The sequence below is a fragment of the Phyllobates terribilis genome, unplaced genomic scaffold, assembly GCF_046119375.1.
Source record: "Phyllobates terribilis strain yellow unplaced genomic scaffold, ASM4611937v1 Scaffold_6__1_contigs__length_29720123, whole genome shotgun sequence".
Lineage (NCBI taxonomy): Eukaryota > Metazoa > Chordata > Amphibia > Anura > Dendrobatidae > Phyllobates > Phyllobates terribilis.
Genome location: NW_027362766.1, coordinates 9,330,202 through 9,342,789, shown reverse-complemented (window position 1 = coordinate 9,342,789; position 12,588 = coordinate 9,330,202). Strand labels below are relative to the sequence as shown.

General features: G+C 64.7%; 1 long non-coding RNA gene across 1 annotated transcript in view; it reads left to right on the top strand.

The window, feature by feature from the left end:
• Positions 1–12,588, top strand: part of LOC141152730 (uncharacterized) — an 81,555-nt gene that overhangs the window by 27,005 nt on the left and 41,962 nt on the right. The window lies entirely within an intron of this gene.

Sequence of the window (12,588 nt, the reverse complement as noted above, 5' to 3'; positions counted from 1 at the left end):
ACACCAGGCACAGGACACCAAGGACAGGACACCAGGCACAGGACACCAGGCACAGGACAACAGGGACAGGACACCAGGTACAGGACACCAGGTACAGGACACCAGGCACAGGACCCCAGGGACAGCACACCAGGCTCAGGACACCAGGCACAGGACACCAGGGACAGGACACCAGGCACAGGACACCAGGCACAGGGCACCAGGGACAGGACACCAGGCACAGAACACCAGGGACAGGACAACAGGGACAGGACACCAGGGACAGGATCCCAGGGACAGCACACCAGGCACCGGACACCAGGGACAGGACTCCAGGGACAGGGCACCAGGCACAGGACACCAGGCACAGGGCACCAAGGACAGGACACCAGGCACAGGACACCAAGGACAGGACACCAGGCACAGGACCCCAGGGACAGGACACCAGGCACAGGGCACCAAGGACAGGACACCAGGCACAGAACACCAGGCACAGGACACTAGGCTCAGGACACCAGGTCACCGGGCACAGGGCACCAAGGACAGGACACCAGGCACAGGACCCCAGGGACAGGGCACCAGGCACAGGACACCAGGCACAGGGCACCAAGGACAGGACACCAGGCACAGGACACCAGGCACAGGACACCAAGGACAGGACACCAGGCACAGGACACCAAGGACAGGACACCAGGCACAGGACCCCAGGGACAGGACACCAGGCACAGGGCACCAAGGACAGGGCACCAGGCACAGGACACCAGGCAAAGGACACCAGGCGCAGGACACCAGGGACAGGGCACCAGGCTCAGGACAACAGGGAAAGGACACCAAGGACAGGACACCAGGCACAGGACAACAGGGACAGGACACCAGGCACAGGACACCAGGCACAGGACACCAGGCACAGGACAACAGGGACAGGACACCAGGCACAGGACACCAGACACAGGACCCCAGGCACAGGACCCCAGGGACAGGACACCAGGCACAGGACACCAAGGACAGGACACCAGGGACAGGACACCAGGCACAGGACACCAAGGACAGGACACCAGGGACAGGACACCAAGGACAGGACACCAGGCACAGGACACCAGGCACAGGGCACCAGGGACAGGACACCAAGGACAGGACACCAGACACAGGACACCAGGCACAGGACACCAGGCACAGGACCCCAGGGACAGCACACCAGGCTCAGGACACCAGGCACAGGACACCAGGCACAGGGCACCAGGGACAGGGCACCAGGGACAGGACACCAGGCACAGGACACCAGGGACAGGACAACAGGGACAGGACCCCAGGGACAGCACACCAGGCTCAGGACACCAGGCACCGGACACCAGGGACAGGACTCCAGGGACAGCACACCAGGCTCAGGACACCGGACACCAGGGACAGGACCCCAGGGACAGGGCACCAGGCACAGGACACCAGGCACAGGGCACCAAGGACAGGACACCAGGCACAGGACACCAGGCACAGGACACCAAGGACAGGACACCAGGCACATGACCCCAGGGACAGGACACCAGGCACAGGGCACCAAGGACAGGACACCAGGCACAGAACACCAGGCACAGGACACTAGGCTCAGGACACCGGGCACAGGGCACCAAGGACAGGACACCAGGCACAGGACACCAGGGACAGGACACCAGGCACAGGACCCCAGGGACAGGGCACCAGGCACAGGACACCAGGCACAGGGCACCAAGGACAGGACACCAGGCACAGGGCACCAAGGACAGGACACCAGGCACAGGACACCAAGGACAGGACACCAGGCACAGGTCACCAGGGACAGGGCACCAGGCTCAGGACAACAGGGAATGGACACCAAGGACAGGACACCAGGCACAGGACAACAGGGACAGGACACCAGGCACAGGACACCAGGCTCAGGACACCAGGCTCAGGACACCAGGCTCAGGACACCAGGCACAGGACAACAGGGACAGGACACCAGGCACAGGACACCAGGCACAGGACAACAGGGACAGGACACCAGGCACAGGACACCAGGCACAGGACACCAGGCTCAGGACACCAGGCACAGGACAACAGGGACAGGACACCAGGCACAGGACACCAGGCACAGGACACCAGACACAGGACCCCAGGCACAGGACACCAGGCACAGGACCCCAAGGACAGGACAACAGGGACAGGACACCAGGCACAGGACACCAGGCACAGGACAACAGGGACAGGACACCAAGGACAGGACACCAGGCACAGGGCACCAGGGACAGGACACCAGGCACAGGACACCAGGCACAGGACACAGGGCACCAGGGACAGGACACCAGGGACAGGACACCAGGCACAGGACCCCAGGGACAGCACACCAGGCTCAGGACACCAGGCACAGGACACCAGGCACAGGACACCAGGGACCGGACACCAGGCACAGAACACCAGGGACAGGACAACAGGGACAGGACACCAGGGACAGGACCCCAGGGACAGCACACCAGGCTCAGGACACCAGGCACCGGACACCAGGGACAGGACTCCAGGGACAGGACTCCAGGGACAGCACACCAGGCACCGGACCCCAGGGACAGGACCCCAGGCACAGGACACCAGGCACAGGGCACCAGGGACAGGACACCAGGGACAGGACACCAGGGACAGCACACCAGGCTCAGGACACCAGGCTCAGGACACCAGGCTCAGGACACCAGGCTCAGGACACCAGGGACAGGACACCAGGGACAGGACACCAGGCACAGGACACCAGGGACAGGACACCAGGCACAGGGCACCAGGCACCGGACACCAGGCACAGGACACCAGGGACAGGACACCAGGCACAGGACACCAGGGACAGGACACCAGGCACAGGGCACCAGGGACAGGACACCAGGCACAGAACACCAGGGACAGGACAACAGGGACAGGACACCAGGGACAGGACCCCAGGGACAGCACACCAGGCTCAGGACACCAGGCACCGGACTCCAGGGACAGGACCCCAGGGACAGGGCACCAGGCACAGGACACGAGGCACAGGGCACCAAGGACAGGACACCAGGCACAGGACACCAGGCACAGGACACCAAGGACAGGACACCAGGCACAGGACCCCAGGGACAGGACACCAGGCACAGGGCACCAAGGACAGGACACCAGACACAGAACACCAGGCTCAGGACACCAGGGCACAGGGCACCAAGGACAGGACACCAGGCACAGGACACCAGGCACAGGACCCCAGGGACAGGGCACCAGGCACAGGACACCAGGGACAGGACACCAGGCACAGGACACCAGGCACAGGACACCAAGGACAGGACACCAGGCACAGGACCCCAGGGACAGGACACCAGGCACAGGGCACCAAGGACAGGGCACCAGGCACAGGACACCAGGCAAAGGACACCAGGCGCAGGGCACCAGGCTCAGGACAACAGGGAAAGGACACCAAGGACAGAACACCAGGCACAGGACAACAGGGACAGGACACCAGGCACAGGACACCAGGCTCAGGACACCAGGCACAGGACACCAGGGACAGGACACCAGGCACAGGACACCAGGCACAGGACACCAGGCACAGGACCCCAGGGACAGGACCCCAGGGACAGGACACCAAGGACAGGACACCAGGGACAGGACACCAGGCACAGGACACCAGGCACAGGACACCAAGGACAGGACACCAGACACAGGACAACAGGGACAGGACACCAGGGACAGGACACGACACCAGGCACAGGGCACTAGGGACAGGACACCAGGCACAGGACACAGGGCACCAGGGACAGGACACCAGGCACAGGACCCCAGGGACAGCACACCAGGCTCAGGACACCAGGCACCGGACACCAGGCACAGGACACCAGGGACAGGACACCAGGGACAGGACACCAGGCACAGGACACCAGGCACAGGGCACCAGGGACAGGACACCAGGCACAGAACACCAGGGACAGGACACCAGGGACAGGACTCCAGGGACAGCACACCAGGCTCAGGACCCCAGGCACCGGACCCCAGGGACAGGACCCCAGGGACAGCACACCAGGCTCAGGACACCGGACACCAGGCACAGGGCACCAGGGACAGGATACCAGGCACAGGACACCAGGCACAGGACACAGGGCACCAGGGACAGGACACCAGGCACAGGACCCCAGGGACAGCACACCAGGCTCAGGACACCAGGCACAGGACACCAGGCACAGGACACCAGGCACAGGACACCAAGGACAGGACACCAGGCACAGGACCCCAGGGACAGGACACCAGGCACAGGGCACCAAGGACAGGGCACCAGGCACAGGACACCAGGCAAAGGACACCAGGGACAGGGCACCAGGCTCAGGACCCCAGGGACAGGACACCAGGCACAGGGCACCAAGGACAGGGCACCAGGCACAGGACCCCAGGGACAGGACACCAGGCACAGGGCATCAAGGACAGGGCACCAGGCACAGGACACCAGGCACAGGACACCAGGGACAGGACACCAGGCACAGGACACCAGGCACAGGACCCCAGGGACAGGACACCAGGCACAGGGCACCAAGGACAGGGCACCAGGCACAGGACACCAGGCGCAGGACACCAGGGACAGGGCACCAGGCTCAGGACAACAGGGAAAGGACACCAGGCACAGGACAACAGGGACAGGACACCAGGCACAGGACACCAGGCACAGGACAACAGGGACAGGACACCAGGCACAGGACACCAGACACAGGACCCCAGGCACAGGACCCCAGGCACAGGACCCCAGGGACAGGACACCAGGCACAGGACACCAAGGACAGGACACCAAGGACAGGACACCAGGGACAGGACACCAGGCACAGGACACCAAGGACAGGACACCAGGGACAGGACACCAAGTACAGGACACCAGGCACAGGACACCAGGGACAGGGCACCAGGGACAGGGCACCAGACACAGGACACCAGGCACAGGACACCAGGCACAGGACACCAGGCACAGGACCCCAGGGACAGCACACCAGGCACAGGACACCAGGCACAGGACACCAGGCACAGGGCACCAGGGACAGGGCACCAGGGACAGGACACCAGGCACAGGACACCAGGGACAGGACAACAGGGACAGGACCCCAGGGACAGTACACCAGGCTCAGGACACCAGGCACCGGACACCAGGGACAGGACTCCAGGGACAGCACACCAGGCTCAGGACACCGGACACCAGGGACAGGACCCCAGGGACAGGGCACCAGGCACAGGACACCAGGCACAGGGCACCAAGGACAGGACACCAGGCACAGGACACCAGGCACAGGACACCAAGGACAGGACACCAGGCACATGACCCCAGGGACAGGACACCAGGCACAGGGCACCAAGGACAGGACACCAGGCACAGAACACCAGGCACAGGACACTAGGCTCAGGACACCAGGTCACCGGGCACAGGGCACCAAGGACAGGACACCAGGCACAGGACACCAGGGACAGGACACCAGGCACAGGACCCCAGGGACAGGGCACCAGGCACAGGACACCAGGCACAGGGCACCAAGGACAGGACACCAGGCACAGGGCACCAAGGACAGGACACCAGGCACAGGACACCAAGGACAGGACACCAGGCACAGGTCACCAGGGACAGGGCACCAGGCTCAGGACAACAGGGAATGGACACCAAGGACAGGACACCAGGCAAAGGACAACAGGGACAGGACACCAGGCACAGGACACCAGGCTCAGGACACCAGGCTCAGGACACCAGGCTCAGGACACCAGGCACAGGACACCAGGCACAGGACACCAAGGACAGGACACCAGGCACAGGACAACAGAGACAGGACACCAGGCACAGGACACCAGGCTCAGGACACCAGGCACAGGACAACAGGGACAGGACACCAGGCACAGGACACCAGGCACAGGACCCCAGGCACAGGACCCCAGGGACAGGACACCAGGCACAGGACCCCAAGGACAGGACACCATGGACAGGACACCAGGCACAGGACACCAGGCACAGGACACCAGGCACAGGACAACAGGGACAGGACACCAAGGACAGGACACCAGGCACAGGACACCAGGCACAGGGCACCAGGGACAGGACACCAGGCACAGGACACAGGGCACCAGGGACAGGACACCAGGCACAGGACCCCAGGGACAGCACACCAGGCTCAGGACACCAGGCACAGGACACCAGGCACAGGACACCAGGGACAGGACACCAGGGACAGGACACCAGGCACAGAACACCAGGGACAGGACAACAGGGACAGGACACCAGGGACAGGACCCCAGGGACAGCACACCAGGCTCAGGACACCAGGCACCGGACTCCAGGGACAGCACACCAGGCACCGGACCCCAGGGACAGGACCCCAGGCACAGGACACCAGGCACAGGGCACCAGGGACAGGACACCAGGGACAGCACACCAGGCTCAGCACACCAGGCTCAGGACACCAGGCTCAGGACACCAGGCTCAGGACACCAGGCTCAGGACACCAGGCACAGGACACCAGGGACAGGACACCAGGCACAGGGCACCAGGGACAGGACACCAGGCACAGAACACCAGGGACAGGACAACAGGGACAGGACACCAGGGACAGGACCCCAGGGACAGGACCCCAGGGACAGCACACCAGGCTCAGGACACCAGGCACCGGACACCAGGGACAGGACTCCAGGGACAGCACACCAGGCTCAGGACACCAGGCACCGGACCCCAGGGACAGGACCCCAGGGACAGGGCACCAGGCACAGGACACGAGGCACAGGGCACCAAGGACAGGACACCAAGGACAGGACACCAGGCACAGGACCCCAGGGACAGGACACCAGGCACAGGGCACCAAGGACAGGACACCAGGCACAGAACACCAGGCTCAGGACACCAGGGCACAGGGCACCAAGGACAGGACACCAGGCACAGGACACCAGGGACAGGACACCAGGCACAGGACCCCAGGGACAGGGCACCAGGCACAGGACACCAGGCACAGGACACCAGGGTCAGGACACCAGGCACAGGACACCAGGCACAGGACACCAGGCACAGGACACCAGGCACAGGACACCAAGGACAGGACACCAGGCACAGGGCACCAGGCACAGGACACCAGGCAAAGGACACCAGGCGCAGGGCACCAGGCTCAGGACAACAGGGAAAGGACACCAAGGACAGGACACCAGGCACAGGACAACAGGGACAGGACACCAGGCACAGGACACCAGGCTCAGGACACCAGGCACAGGACAACAGGGACAGGACACCAGGCACAGGACACCAGACACAGGACACCAGGCACAGGACCCCAGGGACAGGACCCCAGGGACAGGACACCAAGGACAGGACACCAGGCACAGGACACCAGGCACAGGACACCAAGGACAGGACAACAGGGACAGGACACCAGGGACAGGACACCAGGGACAGGACACGACACCAGGCACAGGACACCAGGCACAGGGCACCAGGGACAGGACACCAGGCACAGGACACAGGGCACCAGGGACAGGACACCAGGCACAGGACCCCAGGGACAGCACACCAGGCTCAGGACACCAGGCACCGGACACCATGGACAGGACACCAGGGACAGGACACCAGGCACAGGACACCAGGCACAGGACACCAGGCACAGGGCACCAGGGACAGGACACCAGGCACAGAACACCAGGGACAGGACAACAGGGACAGGACACCAGGGACAGGACCCCAGGGACAGCACACCAGGCTCAGGACACCAGGCACCGGACACCAGGGACAGGACTCCAGGGACAGCACACCAGGCTCAGGACACCAGGCACCGGACCCCAGGGACAGGACCCCAGGGACAGCACACCAGGCTCAGGACACCAGGCTCAGGACACCAGGCACAGGGCACCAGGGACAGGATACCAGGCACAGGACACCAGGCACAGGACACAGGGCACCAGGGACAGGACACCAGGCACAGGACCCCAGGGACAGCACACCAGGCTCAGGACACCAGGCACAGGACACCAGGGACAGGACACCAGGCACAGAACACCAGGGACAGGACAACAGGGACAGGACACCAGGGACAGGACCCCAGGGACAGCACACCAGGCTCAGGACACCAGGCACCGGACACCAGGGACAGGACTCCAGGGACAGCACACCAGGCTCAGGACACGAGGCACCGGACCCCAGGGACAGGACCCCAGGCACAGGACACCAGGCACAGGACACCAGGCACAGGGCACCAGGGACAGGACACCAGGGACAGCACACCAGGCTCAGGACACCAGGCTCAGGACACCAGGCACCGGACACCAGGCACAGGACACCAGGGACAGGACACCAGGCACAGGACACCAGGGACAGGACACCAGGCACAGAACACCAGGGACAGGACACCAGGGACAGGACACCAGGGACAGGACCCCAGGGACAGGACCCCAGGGACAGCACACCAGGCTCAGGACACCAGGCACCGGACACCAGGGACAGGACTCCAGGGACAGCACACCAGGCTCAGGACACCAGGCACCGGACCCCAGGCACCGGACCCCAGGGACAGGACCCCAGGGACAGGGCACCAGGCACAGGACACGAGGCACAGGGCACCAAGGACAGGACACCAGGCACAGGACACCAAGGACAGGACACCAGGCACAGGACCCCAGGCACAGGACACCAGGCACAGGGCACCAAGGACAGGACACCAGGCACAGAACACCAGGCTCAGGACACCAGGGCACAGGTCACCGGGCACAGGGCACCAAGGACAGGACACCAGGCACAGGACACCAGGGACAGGACACCAGGCACAGGACCCCAGGGACAGGACACCAGGCACAGGACACCAGGCACAGGACACCAGGCACAGGACACCAGGCACAGGACACCAAGGACAGGACGCCAGGCACAGGACCCCAGGGACAGGACACCAGGCACAGGGCACCCAGGACAGGGCACCAGGCACAGGACACCAGGCAAAGGACACCAGGCGCAGGGCACCAGGCTCAGGACAACAGGGAAAGGACACCAAGGACAGGACACCAGGCACAGGACAACAGGGACAGGACACCAGGCTCAGGACACCAGGCTCAGGACACCAGGCACAGGACCCCAGGGACAGGACCCCAGGGACAGGACACCAAGGACAGGACACCAGGGACAGGACACCAGGCACAGGACACCAAGGACAGGACACCAGACACAGGACAACAGGGACAGGACACCAGGGACAGGACACGACACCAGGCACAGGACACCAGGCACAGGGCACCAGGGACAGGACACCAGGCACAGGACACAGGGCACCAGGGACAGGACACCAGGCACAGGACCCCAGGGACAGCACACCAGGCTCAGGACACCGGGCACCGGACACCAGGCACAGGACACCAGGGACAGGACACCAGGGACAGGACACCAGGCACAGGACACCAGGGACAGGACACCAGGCACAGGACACCAGGCACAGGACAACAGGGACAGGACACCAGGCACAGGACACCAGACACAGGACAACAGGGACAGGACACCAGGGACAGGACACGACACCAGGCACAGGACACCAGGCACAGGGCACCAGGGACAGGACACCAGGCACAGGACACAGGGCACCAGGGACAGGACACCAGGCACAGGACCCCAGGGACAGCACACCAGGCTCAGGACACCAGGCACAGGACACCAGGGACAGGACACCAGGGACAGGACACCAGGGACAGGACACCAGGCACAGGACACCAGGCACAGGACACCAGGCACAGGGCACCAGGGACAGGACACCAGGCACAGAACACCAGGGACAGGACAACAGGGACAGGACACCAGGGACAGGACCCCAGGGACAGCACACCAGGCTCAGGACACCAGGCTCAGGACACCAGGCACCGGACACCAGGGACAGGACTCCAGGGACAGCACACCAGGCTCAGGACACCAGGCACCGGACCCCAGGCACGGGACACCAGGCACAGGACACCAGGCACAGGACACCAGGCACGGGACACCAGGCACGGGACACCAGGCACAGGACACCAGGCACGGGACACCAGGCACGGGACACCAGGCACAGGACACCAGGCTCAGCACACCAGGCACAGGACACCAGGCACAGGACCCCAGGGACAGGACACCAGGCACAGGGCACCAAGGACAGGGCACCAGGCACAGGACACCAGGCGCAGGACACCAGGGACAGGGCACCAGGCTCAGGACAACAGGGAAAGGACACCAGGCACAGGACAACAGGGACAGGACACCAGGCACAGGACACCAGGCACAGGACAACAGGGACAGGACACCAGGCACAGGACACCAGACACAGGACCCCAGGCACAGGACCCCAGGCACAGGACCCCAGGGACAGGACACCAGGCACAGGACACCAAGGACAGGACACCAAGGACAGGACACCAGGGACAGGACACCAGGCACAGGACACCAAGGACAGGACACCAGGGACAGGACACCAAGTACAGGACACCAGGCACAGGACACCAGGGACAGGGCACCAGGGACAGGGCACCAGACACAGGACACCAGGCACAGGACACCAGGCACAGGACACCAGGCACAGGACCCCAGGGACAGCACACCAGGCTCAGGACACCAGGCACAGGACACCAGGCACAGGACACCAGGCACAGGGCACCAGGGACAGGGCACCAGGGACAGGACACCAGGCACAGGACACCAGGGACAGGACAACAGGGACAGGACCCCAGGGACAGTACACCAGGCTCAGGACACCAGGCACCGGACACCAGGGACAGGACTCCAGGGACAGCACACCAGGCTCAGGACACCGGACACCAGGGACAGGACCCCAGGGACAGGGCACCAGGCACAGGACACCAGGCACAGGGCACCAAGGACAGGACACCAGGCACAGGACACCAGGCACAGGACACCAAGGACAGGACACCAGGCACATGACCCCAGGGACAGGACACCAGGCACAGGGCACCAAGGACAGGACACCAGGCACAGAACACCAGGCACAGGACACTAGGCTCAGGACACCAGGTCACCGGGCACAGGGCACCAAGGACAGGACACCAGGCACAGGACACCAGGGACAGGACACCAGGCACAGGACCCCAGGGACAGGGCACCAGGCACAGGACACCAGGCACAGGGCACCAAGGACAGGACACCAGGCACAGGGCACCAAGGACAGGACACCAGGCACAGGACACCAAGGACAGGACACCAGGCACAGGTCACCAGGGACAGGGCACCAGGCTCAGGACAACAGGGAATGGACACCAAGGACAGGACACCAGGCAAAGGACAACAGGGACAGGACACCAGGCACAGGACACCAGGCTCAGGACACCAGGCTCAGGACACCAGGCTCAGGACACCAGGCACAGGACACCAGGCACAGGACACCAAGGACAGGACACCAGGCACAGGACAACAGAGACAGGACACCAGGCACAGGACACCAGGCTCAGGACACCAGGCACAGGACAACAGGGACAGGACACCAGGCACAGGACACCAGGCACAGGACCCCAGGCACAGGACCCCAGGGACAGGACACCAGGCACAGGACCCCAAGGACAGGACACCAGGGACAGGACACCAGGCACAGGACACCAGGCACAGGACACCAGGCACAGGACAACAGGGACAGGACACCAAGGACAGGACACCAGGCACAGGACACCAGGCACAGGGCACCAGGGACAGGACACCAGGCACAGGACACAGGGCACCAGGGACAGGACACCAGGCACAGGACCCCAGGGACAGCACACCAGGCTCAGGACACCAGGCACAGGACACCAGGCACAGGACACCAGGGACAGGACACCAGGCACAGAACACCAGGGACAGGACAACAGGGACAGGACACCAGGGACAGGACCCCAGGGACAGCACACCAGGCTCAGGACACCAGGCACCGGACTCCAGGGACAGCACACCAGGCACCGGACCCCAGGGACAGGACCCCAGGCACAGGACACCAGGCACAGGGCACCAGGGACAGGACACCAGGGACAGCACACCAGGCTCAGCACACCAGGCTCAGGACACCAGGCTCAGGACACCAGGCTCAGGACACCAGGCTCAGGACACCAGGCACAGGACACCAGGGACAGGACACCAGGGACAGGACACCAGGCACAGGGCACCAGGGACAGGACACCAGGCACAGAACACCAGGGACAGGACAACAGGGACAGGACACCAGGGACAGGACCCCAGGGACAGCACACCAGGCTCAGGACACCAGGCACCGGACACCAGGGACAGGACTCCAGGGACAGCACACCAGGCTCAGGACACCAGGCACCGGACCCCAGGGACAGGACCCCAGGGACAGGGCACCAGGCACAGGACACGAGGCACAGGGCACCAAGGACAGGACACCAAGGACAGGACACCAGGCACAGGACCCCAGGGACAGGACACCAGGCACAGGGCACCAAGGACAGGACACCAGGCACAGAACACCAGGCTCAGGACACCAGGGCACAGGGCACCAAGGACAGGACACCAGGCACAGGACACCAGGGACAGGACACCAGGCACAGGACCCCAGGGACAGGGCACCAGGCACAGGACACCAGGCACAGGACACCAGGGTCAGGACACCAGGCACAGGACACCAGGCACAGGACACCAGGCACAGGACA